At 46.9% G+C, this 13,130-nt stretch overlaps 1 protein-coding gene across 7 annotated transcripts in view; it reads left to right on the top strand.

Moving 5' to 3' along the window:
* WDR25 (WD repeat domain 25) overlaps positions 1–13,130 on the top strand; it is a 131,848-nt gene that overhangs the window by 67,478 nt on the left and 51,240 nt on the right. The gene's annotated exons all lie outside the window — the stretch shown is intronic.

Below are 13,130 nucleotides of genomic sequence, written 5' to 3' on the forward strand. Positions count from 1 at the left end.
TAGCTCATCTTCAGGAATAGGTCATCTTCACGTTCCAAGGGGTTTTTCTCTCTGCCTGATTTTTGTGGCAAAACGTAGACAATGTTTCTCTGACGCTTTGAAGAACTTGATTGGAATGAAGGAGCTTGTTGAAGACTCTGTCCCCACAAACTGATCTGTGTAAGCAGGGTCACAGTTTGGTTTCTTGAGATTTCATATCATGCTTTTCTTCCACGGCCCTTAAGAATAATCTCATCAGTCTGGGTCCTGGTTAATCTTGGTGCATGCTTTTGCCCGTATAAACCACATTGAACCTGAAGATCAGTCTGTGACCGTTTATGTACTAGGAATTTCACTGCCCCAGCTCCTGTGCAGGAGTACAAATCGGGGGTGGATGAGGGGCACCAGGCCAAATGCTCCCCCATATGGGTGCAGGAAAGAGCCTCTTCTGGCGCAGAGTGGTAAGGCAGCAGACATGCAGTCTGAAAGCTCTGCCCATGAGGCTGGGAGTTTGATCCCAGCAGCCAGCTCAAGGTCGACTCAGCCTCCATCCTTCCGAGGTCAGTAAAATGAGTACCCAGATTGCTGGGGGGTAAACGGTAATGACTGGAGAAGGCACTGGCAAACCACCCCGTATTGAGTCTGCCATGAAAACACTAGAGGGCGTCACCCCAAGGGTCAGACATGACCCCGTGCTTGCAGAGGGGATACCTTTACCTTTACCTTATGGGTGCAGGAAGAGGTGGGACAACTTGCCACGACTAAAACTCTAGCCTGCATTCTGGCATGAAACCTCCAGTGCGTAAACGGTCTGTAAGATGCTTTTGTGCCCGATGTGTACTGTTGAACAATCCTCCCTACAAGAGCTGCAGTAGCTGGGAAGAGCTGAAGAACCAGAATTTCTGTGACTTGAACTCTTCATTGACTGCAGTATAAAGCTGCCCTGCTTCCTCTTGCCCCGAGGAAAGGGCGACTACTCCTAGGGCAGGGGTAATCAACCTGTGGTCCTCCAGATGCCCATGGACTACAATTCCCATGTAGTCCATGAACATCTGGAGGACCACAGGCTGACTACCCCTGTCCTAGGGCATCAAACAGGCTGGAAGACTCATCCAGCATCTTCACAGGAAGAGTTTCTGCTTTTGCCAGAAGGCCTTCTTAACTCTTCTCCAAAAGATATTTACCCAACCCAGAGGTCTGATACAATGGGCAGTGAGCCAGTATTGATATCTTTGGAAATGGTTTCTGCAGTTGCATTTAAATAAACTGGATTTACATTTTGAGTTTATGAACATTACCCTAGACTTTGAACTTGGGCCTTGGAACTTAAGGAGTTTTACCTGGACCAGTTTTTTTTGTAAGTATCATCATCATCATATTTCTAAACCAGCCTAATACATAGAATCATAGAAATCATAGAATAATAGAGTTGGAAGAAACCTCCATGATCATCTAGTACAGGAGCAGCCAAACTGCGGCCCTCCATATGTCCCTGTGGCCCTCCAGATCATGGGAATTGTAGTCCATGGACATCTGGAGGGCCGCAGTTTGACTACACTTGATTCCAACCCCCTGCAGAATGCAGGAAATATATATTATGGTATATATAACTGTAACTTGTATGTGTACGATGCCCCCTTGTTTTTCATGATAGCATATGTGTGTGTGAGTGAGTGTCTGGGGAAACTTCTTTTCTGGTAAATAGGGTAGTGTTGCATGGTTCCAGGGAGGCTTCAAACCCTTTCTAGGTCTGAATCCATCATAGGTCTCCCCTCCAATAAATTCTGTACAAGAGATCACACATTGGGTTAAGGTTGGCAGCCTCCAGGTGGGTCCTGGAGATCTCCCAGTATGACAAATGATTTCCAGAATAGAGTCCCATTTCCCTGGAGGAAATGGCTGCTTTGGAAGGGGGACTCTATGGCTTTATACCCGGCCCACCCACAAAGCCCACCCTCTCTAGAATCCACCCCCAAATCTCCAGGAATTTCCCAACCCAGGGGTGGCAACCCTACGTTAAATATATAGACCCGCTTTCTGTTTCATATCTTGCTGGAAGTCATGGTCATACATGCATTAAAACCCATTCATTTAAATGCAGTGCGAGGGATCCTGAACAAAACAGTGGGCTACGTTGTAATCTCGTTCATTAGATGGGTCACTTTTCCTGCAGGGACCTCAGCATATTGACTTGTGAGGGTTGTGAGTATCCCGCATAGTGCAGGGGGTTGGACTAGATGACCCAGAGGTCCCTTCCAACTCTGTTATTATGTGATTCTATCATTCCATGACTTGGTCAGTGTGCGTTTTTAAGAAGATTCTCTCGCTCAGATCCCCAACCACCATGTCCGCTTCCCAGCATCCTTACCTGAGGGACAATTGCCCTTGTGCTGTATATTTTTGGACTGCATGCCTCCATCGTTATAATTGGTTTCTTAGGGGGGGGGGTTCGCTCTCAGGTAATCTCTCTGACAAGGGAAAACATTATTGATTGCCTTTTAATGCTGCCCAAAGAGAACCTGCTTTTTATTACTCCGTTGTCTCTGTGACTGACAGGAGGCCTGCTCTCCTTAGAGAAATGCATAACAGCTCAACGCCGTTTAATTTACTGTTGTTTTAGCTGGGTTAACGTGAAGCGTGCTCTCCTTAGGCTATGTTGCTGGGAGATGGGCATGGGGTCTGATTCCCAGATCTTATCTCATGATGGTGTTTTACTGGTTCAGCCAGCAGTTGCCTTCTTGGTTATCTATCTATCTATCTATCTATCTATCTATCTATCTATCTATCTATCTATCTATCTATCCATCTATCCATCTATCCATCTATCCATCTATCCATCTATCCATCTATCCATCTATCCATCTATCCATCTATCCATCTATCCATCCATCCATCCATCCATCCATCCATCCATCCATCCATCCATCCATCCATCCATCCATCCATCCGACTTATAGACCGCTGCTCCCCAAATGGGCTCGCGGCGGTTTCCATCATAAAAACATCAAAACACAGTAAAACCCCCAATAAAATCTTCCCAACTTAACATTACATCACAAAGGAAGAGTGGTCACAACTCTGATCCCCGTTCCCCCCCTTGTTCAGCCTGGTGGGCGAGATGGCTTTCAGTGAGAGTGGGAGCAGATCTAATCTGGTATTGGAGGGGATCCTCAGTTGGACTACTGGGAGACCGCCCTGGCCTCAGCCATATGCCTGGCGGAAGAGCTCTGTCTTGCAGGCCCTGCGGAAAGCTGACAATTCTGGCAGGGCCCTCAGCTTTTCTGGGAGCTCATTCCACCAGGTTGGGGCCAGGACCGAAAAGACCCTGACCCGGGTCGAGGCCAGGCAAACATCCCGTGGGCCCGGGACAACCAGTAGATTCCTACCCACAGAGGGAAGTGCTCTGCGGGGGCCATAAGCAACCATGCCGTCCCACAGGGAAGTGGGACCCAGGCCGCGTATGGCCTTAAAGGTCAATACCAAAACCTTGAACTTGACTCGGAAACAGACTGGTAACCAATGCAGATGGCCCAGCACCGGCTGAATGTGGGCCCTCACAGGTGTTCTAGTGAGGACCCTAGCAAAATGGCACTCAAGTTAATGCCATCACGTAAGGGCACACCTGGGTGAAGTCCTCAAGAGCCGCGCGTCAGATGGAAAAGACAAAAGCCGCAACTTTCTTTTATGATCCGTCTTCAATGGGTGACCAAGTGGGTCGCTTGGCTTCCTTCTTCCAAGGGATAGGGCAAAGTTGCCCAGCACAACTTGTTTCATTCAGACTTTGGGGTTGGGAATGGCCTCTCCCCCTCGCCGCGAATTGTTTAACCGTATCACAGAAGAACTCTTTCGAGTCATTTACAACCTGTCCTTTCCAATCAGCAACTCAGAGCAAAATTCCCTTTTCCAAATTCCTCCTGAATATGATTTATTCTTTATTAGTCTAGCAAACCGTGACAGGGTCACTTTCCGAAAGTTTTTTTCAAAAAAAGAATTCTCTGCATATAAGATAAAGGAAATGTTTTGCACAGCAAAACTCGTCTTGTTGATTTGACTTGATTCAGATGTAATGAAAAAGCATGGTTGATGGTTACATTAATGAGCTTAGAGGATTCGCTTTCTCCCCTGCCTCCTCCTCCCCCCTTTATAATAGTTTGCTACAAGCGAGAACCCACAAGGCCCTGCAGGAAACATCTCATTCCTGCCCCCCCTCTTTTCCTTTCCCGAAAGCCTCCATAACCTCTCCCCTTTTCTTGCTTCCTTCTCTCCTTCTAGGGTTACCGACATCCAGGTATGGTCTGGAGATCTTTTGAAATCACAACAGATCTCACAATGGCAGAAATAAGCTCTCCCTTAGGGTTGCCAGCTCCAGGCTGGGAAATTCCTGGAGATTTAGGGATGGAGCCTTGGGAGGGTGAAGTCTGGTGAGGGAAGCAGCCTCAGCGGGGTATAATGCCACCGAGTCTACCCTAAGAAGTAGCGATTTCCTCCAGGGAAACAGAGTTCTGTCGTCTGGGGAGCATTTGCTATTCTGAGTGCTCTCTAGCTCGCACCTGGAGGTGGGCAAGCCTCGTTCCTCTGGTAGGTGGAGTGTACAGAATTATACTCCTCTGAGGTCCCTCCTGTCCTCAAATCTCACCCTTCCCAGGCTCCATCCCCCAAATATCTAGGAATTTCCTAACTTTGTGTTGGCTACTCTATCTCCTTCCCACCCAGTGGACAACCTACTTTTATCTGCTTCTTTCCTCTCCCTAGGAAATTTACGTCCCAGTTGTGTGATGCCGGCCACTGGGCTAGGTCCCCTTGGATGGGGGTTCCCTTGAATGGTAGGGAACCCTCCAGGACTGGTGGAGTGGGTTTTTCCTGTCTCTCCCTCCCTACACTATATCCTCCTTCCCTCCTTCTGGCAACCCCATATCCTCTCCCCTTTCCCTGCCTTATGTTCTCCTTCTCAGACATTCACAGTCCTGTTATTTACCTGCCTCCCAACTTCGGCTATCTTTATTATTGACTCCAAGTAGACTCCACCTTTCTCCTCAGTGAGAACCAAAGCAGCTTACGCTATTCTCTCCTCCTCCTTTGCATCCCTGTGAGGTAGATTAGGCTGAAAGTATGTGATTGGTCCAAAACTAGTGAGTTTCTACAGGAAGATGGGGCTTCAAAATGGGGTCTCCCAGATCCTAATCTGAAACTTTAACCACTACATCATACTAGCTTTCATAAAGTGACTTTTGCTAGCAAGCATGCATGAGTCATGCAAGCCTGGAGGTCTCCGGTCGCCTAGAGCAGGGTGGCATGCTGCTGGCGGGGGCTCATGGGAATTGAAGTCCATGGACATCTGGAGAGCCACCATTTGGCCACCCCTGACATGGAGGTTGATTCCTGGCCTAAGGTTGCCAGCCTCCAAGTGGGTCTCAGAGATAACCCAGAATTACTTTATAATTTTGAGGTTTTTTTTAACCCCTCCAATGTTGGTTTTTTTTCTTCTTTTTTTTTGTAGGTTTTCTTATATTTCACATTTTTTTGCAAACCTTTGGGCCCTTTTGTAGAACTGTCTTGCATGTTCACAGCTGGGGTCACCAGATTTAAGTATCCAAAGATCTGGCCAATCTCGCTGTTAGTATATATATTACTTTTAAACCTGGAGGAAAGAGACCAAACCATAGTTTGTGGTGAAGATTTGAATGATACCTGAAGCTGCCTGCATTAAGTCAATCCATTAGTCGATCAAGGTCAATGCTGTCAGCTCCGATTAGTCACGGCTCTCCAGGGCTCAGGTCTTTGTACGTTACCTGCTGTCTGATCCTTTACAAGAGGGGATGCTGATGATTGAAGCTGTCTGTGAGACACTTTCCCCCCCAATTATGTGCACAGCAGGCAGGAACACAGGAGCCTGGGGATCCCCTGGGTTTGATGTTCTGTCTGACTGCTCAACACAGCAAATTTATGAAGACACAGGACAGAGATTATTGGACAAAAACCCACCATTGGATCAAAGGAGGAGTTCAGAATTTTAACTTTCTTTTAGTTTGAGGCGTCTGACCAGTTTTTACAGTGATTTAAGAAGATTAATTGCAGCTACCCATCTTGCACAAAGAGCGGCCAACCTGCAGGCAGTAAAGCCCAAAAGCTGAAGCTTTCCCACTATCCTCACAGGTCGTTCCTGGTTGCTGCGACTGCCAGGTGGTGGCTGGACATCTCCCACTATTATAACTGATACCTAGATATCAAATATGGGTTCACTTGGGGGAAATGGCTGTTTTGGCTGTTTTGGAAGTTGGCCTCTTTGGCATTATGTCTCAAACCTCTCCTCGGGCTCCACCCCTCGAATCTCCTGGTATTTCCCTCGCTGGAACTGGCAGCTCTTATCCTGGATTCTTTAGGCTGATCCTGCATTGAGCAGTGGGTTGGACTAGATGGCCTGTCTGGCCCCTTCCCACTCTAGAATTCTATGATTGCACAGCTTACTTCATGAGCAATACTGACCATTTACCGCAGGGGTAGTCAAACTGCGGCCCTCCGGATGTCCATGGACTACAATTCCCAATTCCCAGCGAATGCTCATGGGAATTGTAGTCCATGGACATCTGGAGGGCCGCAGTTTGACTACCCCTGGTTTATGGGAATGGGCTTCCATGGTCATATCTAATATGTGTCCTGAACATTGAACATAGGAAACTACTTTAGGGTTATCAGTCCATTGGCTCACCTAGATAAGCACTAGCTGCTTTGACTGGTGGTGGTTCTCTTGGTCAGAAATATACTTTTATGACGCCTTTGTCTTGAGTCCTTTCAACTGAAGCCACAGACTAAACCCGAGGACCAGTGCTTTGTAACTTGTTCATTCTGAAGCATGAGTTCTCCCATTGAGTATGGTCCAGCCTTTCTCAACTTTTATACCATGGAGAAACCCCTGAAACATTCTTCAGGCTTTGAGAAACCCCAGAAATGGCACAGTCATGCTGAATATCGTTGGGAGTCATAGCTATGTACATCCCCTTCCACTTACCATCTCTCCAGGCCTGTCACTGGTCGTTTTGGGAAGGGAGAGTGAGTCAACATGACCATATATGGTCATATCATCTGATAGTGGAACAGGATTCCTCGGGAGGTGGTGGGTTCTCCTTCTTTGGAAGTTTCTCTTGTGGCCCTTCCTTGCATGCCCAGGGAATTGCTGATCACCACTGTGGGATGGTTAGGTGAATTTCCTCCAGGCCAGGTTGGATTCTGGAGATTTTGGATGGGGGGGAGGGATCACTTGAGCATAAAATCGGGGTTACCATGGGTAGGCAGGCAGTTGTGAGTTCCTGCATTGTGTAGGGGTTTGGACTAGATGATCCTGGCAGCCCCTTCCAACTCTATGATTCTATGAAATGTTTAACAATTAATAAAATATAAACATTAATTAACTCCCACCCGTTCAGAAAACCCTTCCAGGGCTGTCAAGAAGCCCCAGGGTTTCTCGAAACCCTGGCTGAGAAAGCCTGGTATGGTCTCTTGTGACTTTTTTCTCCCCTTGGTCATCAGCATCAGAGATGTTGCCTCTGACAGATACCGTTTGTTTATCTCTAAGTCATATATCCATCTCTGTGTCATGCTTGTCTACACACTCATTCCCACTGGAGCACTCATTTACTGGAAGTCCGCTGGCAATAAGATTAAGGTGACCAGAATAACTAATTGCAATAAAGAGATGCATCCTGCAAAGGAAGGAGAAGGCTGTGATATAGCCAAGAAGAAGATAGTAATCTCTCATGTTATTTCAGCATTTTTATTGCCATGGGTTATTAGCATTTACGCTCTAATAGAAGAAGTAAATCAACATAATGTCTCATAAAGAGCCATTAGTGTGCTAGCTGGATATTACTTTTCTGATAATTTTTGTAGATAAATTTGTTAGCAGAATGAGATGAAAACAGTGTATGTGAGGGCCATTGCATTTGATTAATGAGGTATCTCTATGATCATGAAATCCAAGGCATAATTACAAATTGTAATTACTATTATCTCTTTAAAAGTTTTGTGGAACACAAGTCTGTTCTTATATTTCCCCCCTTTTTACTTAAAACAATGATTTTTCATATACTGGTTGTGTCTTTTCAGCGGAAGCATTTGAAAAATAGACCTCCCATAGCAACTTTCCGCCTTTTTTTGATGCCTTCGGAAATCATGGTGTGTGAACGAAATGTTTGATTTGGATGTAGGCCATGGTAGTCAAACTGCGGCCCTCCCAGATGTCCATGGGCTATAGGAATTGTAGTCCACGGACACCTGGAGGGTTGCAGTTTGACTATCCCTGAGGGTAGGCAGTTTGGCTGGTACTAGTGGAATACTGGTAATAAGCACGGAAGTAATGCTAAAAATGTAGATTTAAACCCATCATGAATGGAGAAGTCGTGGTTCCCAGGTAGAGTGGGAGGGTTGACTCTGGCTAGTAATCACCTTGACTACAATGGGAGGGTGGCCCTGAAAAACCTAGCCAATCATGACTGGGAGGTTGACTTTGGGCCCAAGCAGCATAGGCAGGCTGACCTTGCCCTGCAGGGACTTTATTTGTGATGGGAGGGTGGACCCAGGGAGACTCAGCCACCTGCAACTGTGTGGATAGCTCCCAGGTAGGGTGGATGGTTGGTCCTGCCCAGTAATCATCTTGACTATTATGGGAGGGTGGGCTTGGGGAGATGAAGGCAACTGTACAGGTGGCTCCTGGGACCTGGCAGAATGGGAAAGTTGGCCCCTGCCCAGTAATCGTCTTGACTACAGTGGGAGCAATGGCCCTGGAAGATGCAGGTAGCCACCATTATGTGAGTGGCTCTTGGATCCAGGCAAAATGGGCAGGTTGGATCAGATGGGCCTGATCCAATATTGGTCTGATCCAATATGGCTTCTCTTCTGTTGTTAATAACAAACCATCTTTGAACATGGTTTGCCTTGAAAATCCCATGGGGTTGCCATAAGTCAGCTGTGAGTGTGATTTGCCAGTAGGGAGATGGGAATGAAAATCAAATGGCTTGGTAGCAATACATGGATTAATTTTAAAAGCTGCATGGAAATAATAGCAGTTATATATATCCACTAAAATGATAAAATTGAAGTTGTGTGCAGGCAACTTACTCAGTATCTCATTGGCCCTCCCTGGGGGATGTGTTGCCAATAGGGAGAACACTCTCCCAATTAGCGCCAATCAGTTCAAATTGCAATCTGCAAATGAGTGCCAATTAGTACAAAGTGCATGCAGACAACTCACTCTCTACCTTATTGGCCTTCCCTGGGGGGATGCTTCCAATAGGGAGAGAGCACTCTTCCAATGAGGGCCAATTATGTGGCTTATCTGTCCTCTTCTTCATCTTCCTGCTGCTTGCTGGGTGGAAGAGGTGCTGGATTCTCTGAAAGGCCCTGTTGCTGGTACGTTGCTCCATCCTGAACCTCTTCTCATGCTCCATCTCCCTCAAGCAAAGGAGGGAAGCCAGCTGCTTCCTTTGCCTCCTGTGTTGGTCTCAGGTTTCAGCTGTCTGCTGGAAAGAAGCACAGATGAGCTGACACAGGAAGGAGACTGAATCAGTATTTCAAAAACAGAATGCCATGGGACAGACAGAATGCAATCTCAAGGTTGAGCAGAGAGTGGGGTGGAGGAGGGCAAGAACTCAATAAAATTACAGTGCAAGTGTATGTGCTAGTGCCCGTTATATTCCTGGGTGCAAGGGGCTTTGCCTTTACTATGTATATATACTATATATGCATGCATACATACATGCTTATATACGTGCATATATACATATACTAGTGAATTCTATATTCCCCAATGGTGAAAGTAACATGCTGGAAGTCAGATTTTAAATGAAATTAAATCTAGAAAGATTCGGGGATTCACGCAATCCGACTGGCTATGAATAGGACAGGGATGATAAATGGAGCGACCAAAATCTTTCATGATTGGTTCCATTGTTTCCAGGAAATTGTAGCTGCCATATATTAATTTATTGCTTTTAATATCTTTCAACTAGGAGAAAGATGGTGAGTTCAGAATGTAAGATACTGCCTTTTTGCTTTAAATCTACTATTTACTGCTGGTCTGGCTGAGGTGTTGTTAGCCCCGTTTAATGGATGATTTTCCACCGTTGTTGTCAAAGGAACTGGACAAGATTATTGTTAGCTGCTCAGTATCAATCCCGAGCCCTCGGGGAAGGGTAGAAAATGAATATTAAAATAAAATTTAAAGACAAAATTATATAAACCTGTGGTAAACATCTAGAGGAAGGACAGTTACCTGAAAGAGGTGATGATTTGTCTACTTTTAATTGGTCCACTTCAGGGGATGGTGACCTGTCAATTTCAGGAGAAGCCCTCCTTGGATCTGGTTTTATAGAATAACTAGCTGAAAAGCCAGTTGCATTCAAGAATGCAATAGGTGCTAGCGGGCAACGGCAGGGAGAACTGGCTAAAGGGGGGACACGTATCGGAGGCGATGGCCGCGTCAGCGGCAAGGAGGTCGTTGGCGGCCAGACCACTGAGAAGGTGGGCGAGCGGCGGCTGGCCACTCATGGGGGTTGCGGCGTGTCCTCGCTGTGCAGCGAGCGGCTAGGGAGCGTGGCGCTGGTGGCGAAGGCTGTTGGGAGGGCCTGGTTCGCTGGTGGGTGGCCAGAGGGCGGTACGGCTCCGCGGGCAGGAAGGCCTCTGTAGAGGCAGAGGCTCCATGGCGTACGGGCACTGGGTTGCGGGGCGCCTTCGCCAAGAAAGTGTGTGGAGCTGGTGGCTCCATGGTGGATGGGCGGAGGGCTGAGGGGTGGTGGCTCTTGAGAGCGGGTGTGCCGGCTGCGGGCGGGCAGAGGGCCGCTCGGCACCCTGCTGCCTGGAAGGAGGCAAGTCGGACAACTGGAGCCCTCGCTGGCCAGGAGCTGTGTGGTGGTGAGGCTTGGCGAGCGGTCCCACGTGGCTGGGGGAGGCGGGCGCTCTAGGGACCGTCCCAATCTCGATTGGCCCGCTGCCTGGGGATTCTGAGGCCTAGACCAACCAGGACAGCAGAGTGTCCACCCGGACAGCGCCGCCCAGATGGTTCAACTTTATTTAAGAGCCAATGGTTAAGATTATGGGCTGATCCTAAAATTTCCTCTTCTTGATCATTGATCAAGCTGGGAGTGATGGAAACCTCCTTGAATTGGGTTTTTTGGATCCGTACCCAGCTGGCAATCTGTGCCTGGAGCTGGACAAAGGGAGTGCAACTTTGCACTCATTCATCTGTATTTCTTAATTCAATTTATATACCGCCCTCCCTAGTGGGTCAAGGTGGTGAACTTTGATGAATTGGATTGATGACTGAATCCTTCTGGGCTGCCTGAGGTTGATAGACATGTGGGAGAGAGGGTGTCCAGTTGGGAAATACCTGGGGATTTTGGGGGTGGAGCTTGAGGAGCAGGGTTTGGAAGGTGAGGGACTTCAGTAGGGTACCAATTGGACATTTTCTACCAATTGGACGTTTTCTCCAGGGGAAGTGTTCTCTGTCACCTGATCAATTTTAATTCCAGGAGATCTTTACCCACTGTCTGGAGGTGGGCAACCCTACGAGATGGTTTGCCATGGTTCTTCTCCTACCATGCATGGGTTGGTGGCTGAGAATGCTGCTCTTTTGCTCACTATGCACTCCACAGAGTTCTATCTTGTCCATGTGTCTTTTAAAGTTCTGTGCAGGACCATTGGGAGAAACCATTCAACAGTATGACATCATTGACAGGTGAAACACAGTTCTACTTCTTGGCTTTAGCAAGCCCAGGACCAATGGTTCTGTCCATAACAATGCAGTCATGAACCAGCCAAGTTCTAGAGGGATGTGAGTTTTTCCTGCCCTTTCTTGGACTATTCCCCTTGGGAATATAATGCATATTTTGTGAGGTTTCTTTGAACCTTGGTTTGCTCCTGGATTCTGCAATGGTGGCAGGGGCCAGAGTTGCCTCTCACTAATTTGGGCTGGGGGGACGTGTGTCTGCTTCTCTTTACTAAAGACCTGGCCTTAATCATCCATGCTTTGGTCACCTTGACTGTACACTACTGTGGAACTGTCTTAAAGATTATTGTTCAGATACTGCAGGTAGAGGAGGCTTCAGTGACTCTTCTTCTGGCAGAGATGGGCCACAGGGGACATATCTGTATTATCCCAGCCTCCAAATATGCTGCTTAGGGGTCATTGTAAGTCTTGCTGTTTATCTTCAAAAGCCAATCATAATGCAATGTGTGTCTCTCTTTTGGAGCACCACCTTTCAACAGAGAACAGGGCTGTAGAATAATAGAATTATTAAAAAAGAACACCACAGTAGTCTATTCTGAGAATTATTGTCTCTTTGTTTCATCCTGTTCTTACTGTGCTACTTTGATCATTCTGTTTCCTGCATCACGGAGGACAAAACAGGTCTGATACCTTTTCCTTTTTGCACTGCTTTTCTAACTTTAATCTTAGTCCCATTGCATTTCCTTGGCTGCATTGTGCTGCTTGATTATATGGTTTGTGGGGTCTCGGAGAGAAGGGTGAGCTATTAACAAAGTTGATCAGTTTCTAGATGTTCCCTTCTGCTCCCACAGATTTGCAGTTAGGGTATTCTTTCCAGTCCCTGATTTTGCAGAAGGACAATATTTTACTTGAAACATAGAAGTTTTGATTGATTGATGGATTGATGGATTGATGGATTAATTAATTAATTAATTCATATAATTTATATATCGCCCCTCACTGTGACGTCTTGGGGCGGTGTACATAAAACCAGGAATGGGAAAGGTACATAGAACATTTGGGACAATATGAATGAGAAAGATATTAACAGTCATAGCAGCACAACATATAAGTAATCATAACAATTAAAGGGAATAATAGCAACAGTTAGGGACATACTGGATGTCAAGGTGGCCTGGCAAGGGGGACAAGGTTGTAGGGAGGTCCACTCACTGGCCTCATCTGAAAGCCTAGCAGAAGAGCTGTTTTGCAGGTCCTACAAAACTGTTTGAGTTCTGATAGGGCTCTGATTTCGTTGGGTAGCCCGTTCCACCAGGTTGGGACCATGGATAAGAAGGCTCTGGCTCTGGTCGAGGCCTGGTGGACTTATTTGGGGCCAGGGATCACCGGGTTGTTGGAATAGGTAGAGTGTTTTGCTCTTTGGGGAGTACATGCA

Source organism: Paroedura picta, chromosome 2, assembly GCF_049243985.1.
Source record: "Paroedura picta isolate Pp20150507F chromosome 2, Ppicta_v3.0, whole genome shotgun sequence".
Taxonomy (NCBI): Eukaryota; Metazoa; Chordata; class Lepidosauria; order Squamata; family Gekkonidae; genus Paroedura; species Paroedura picta.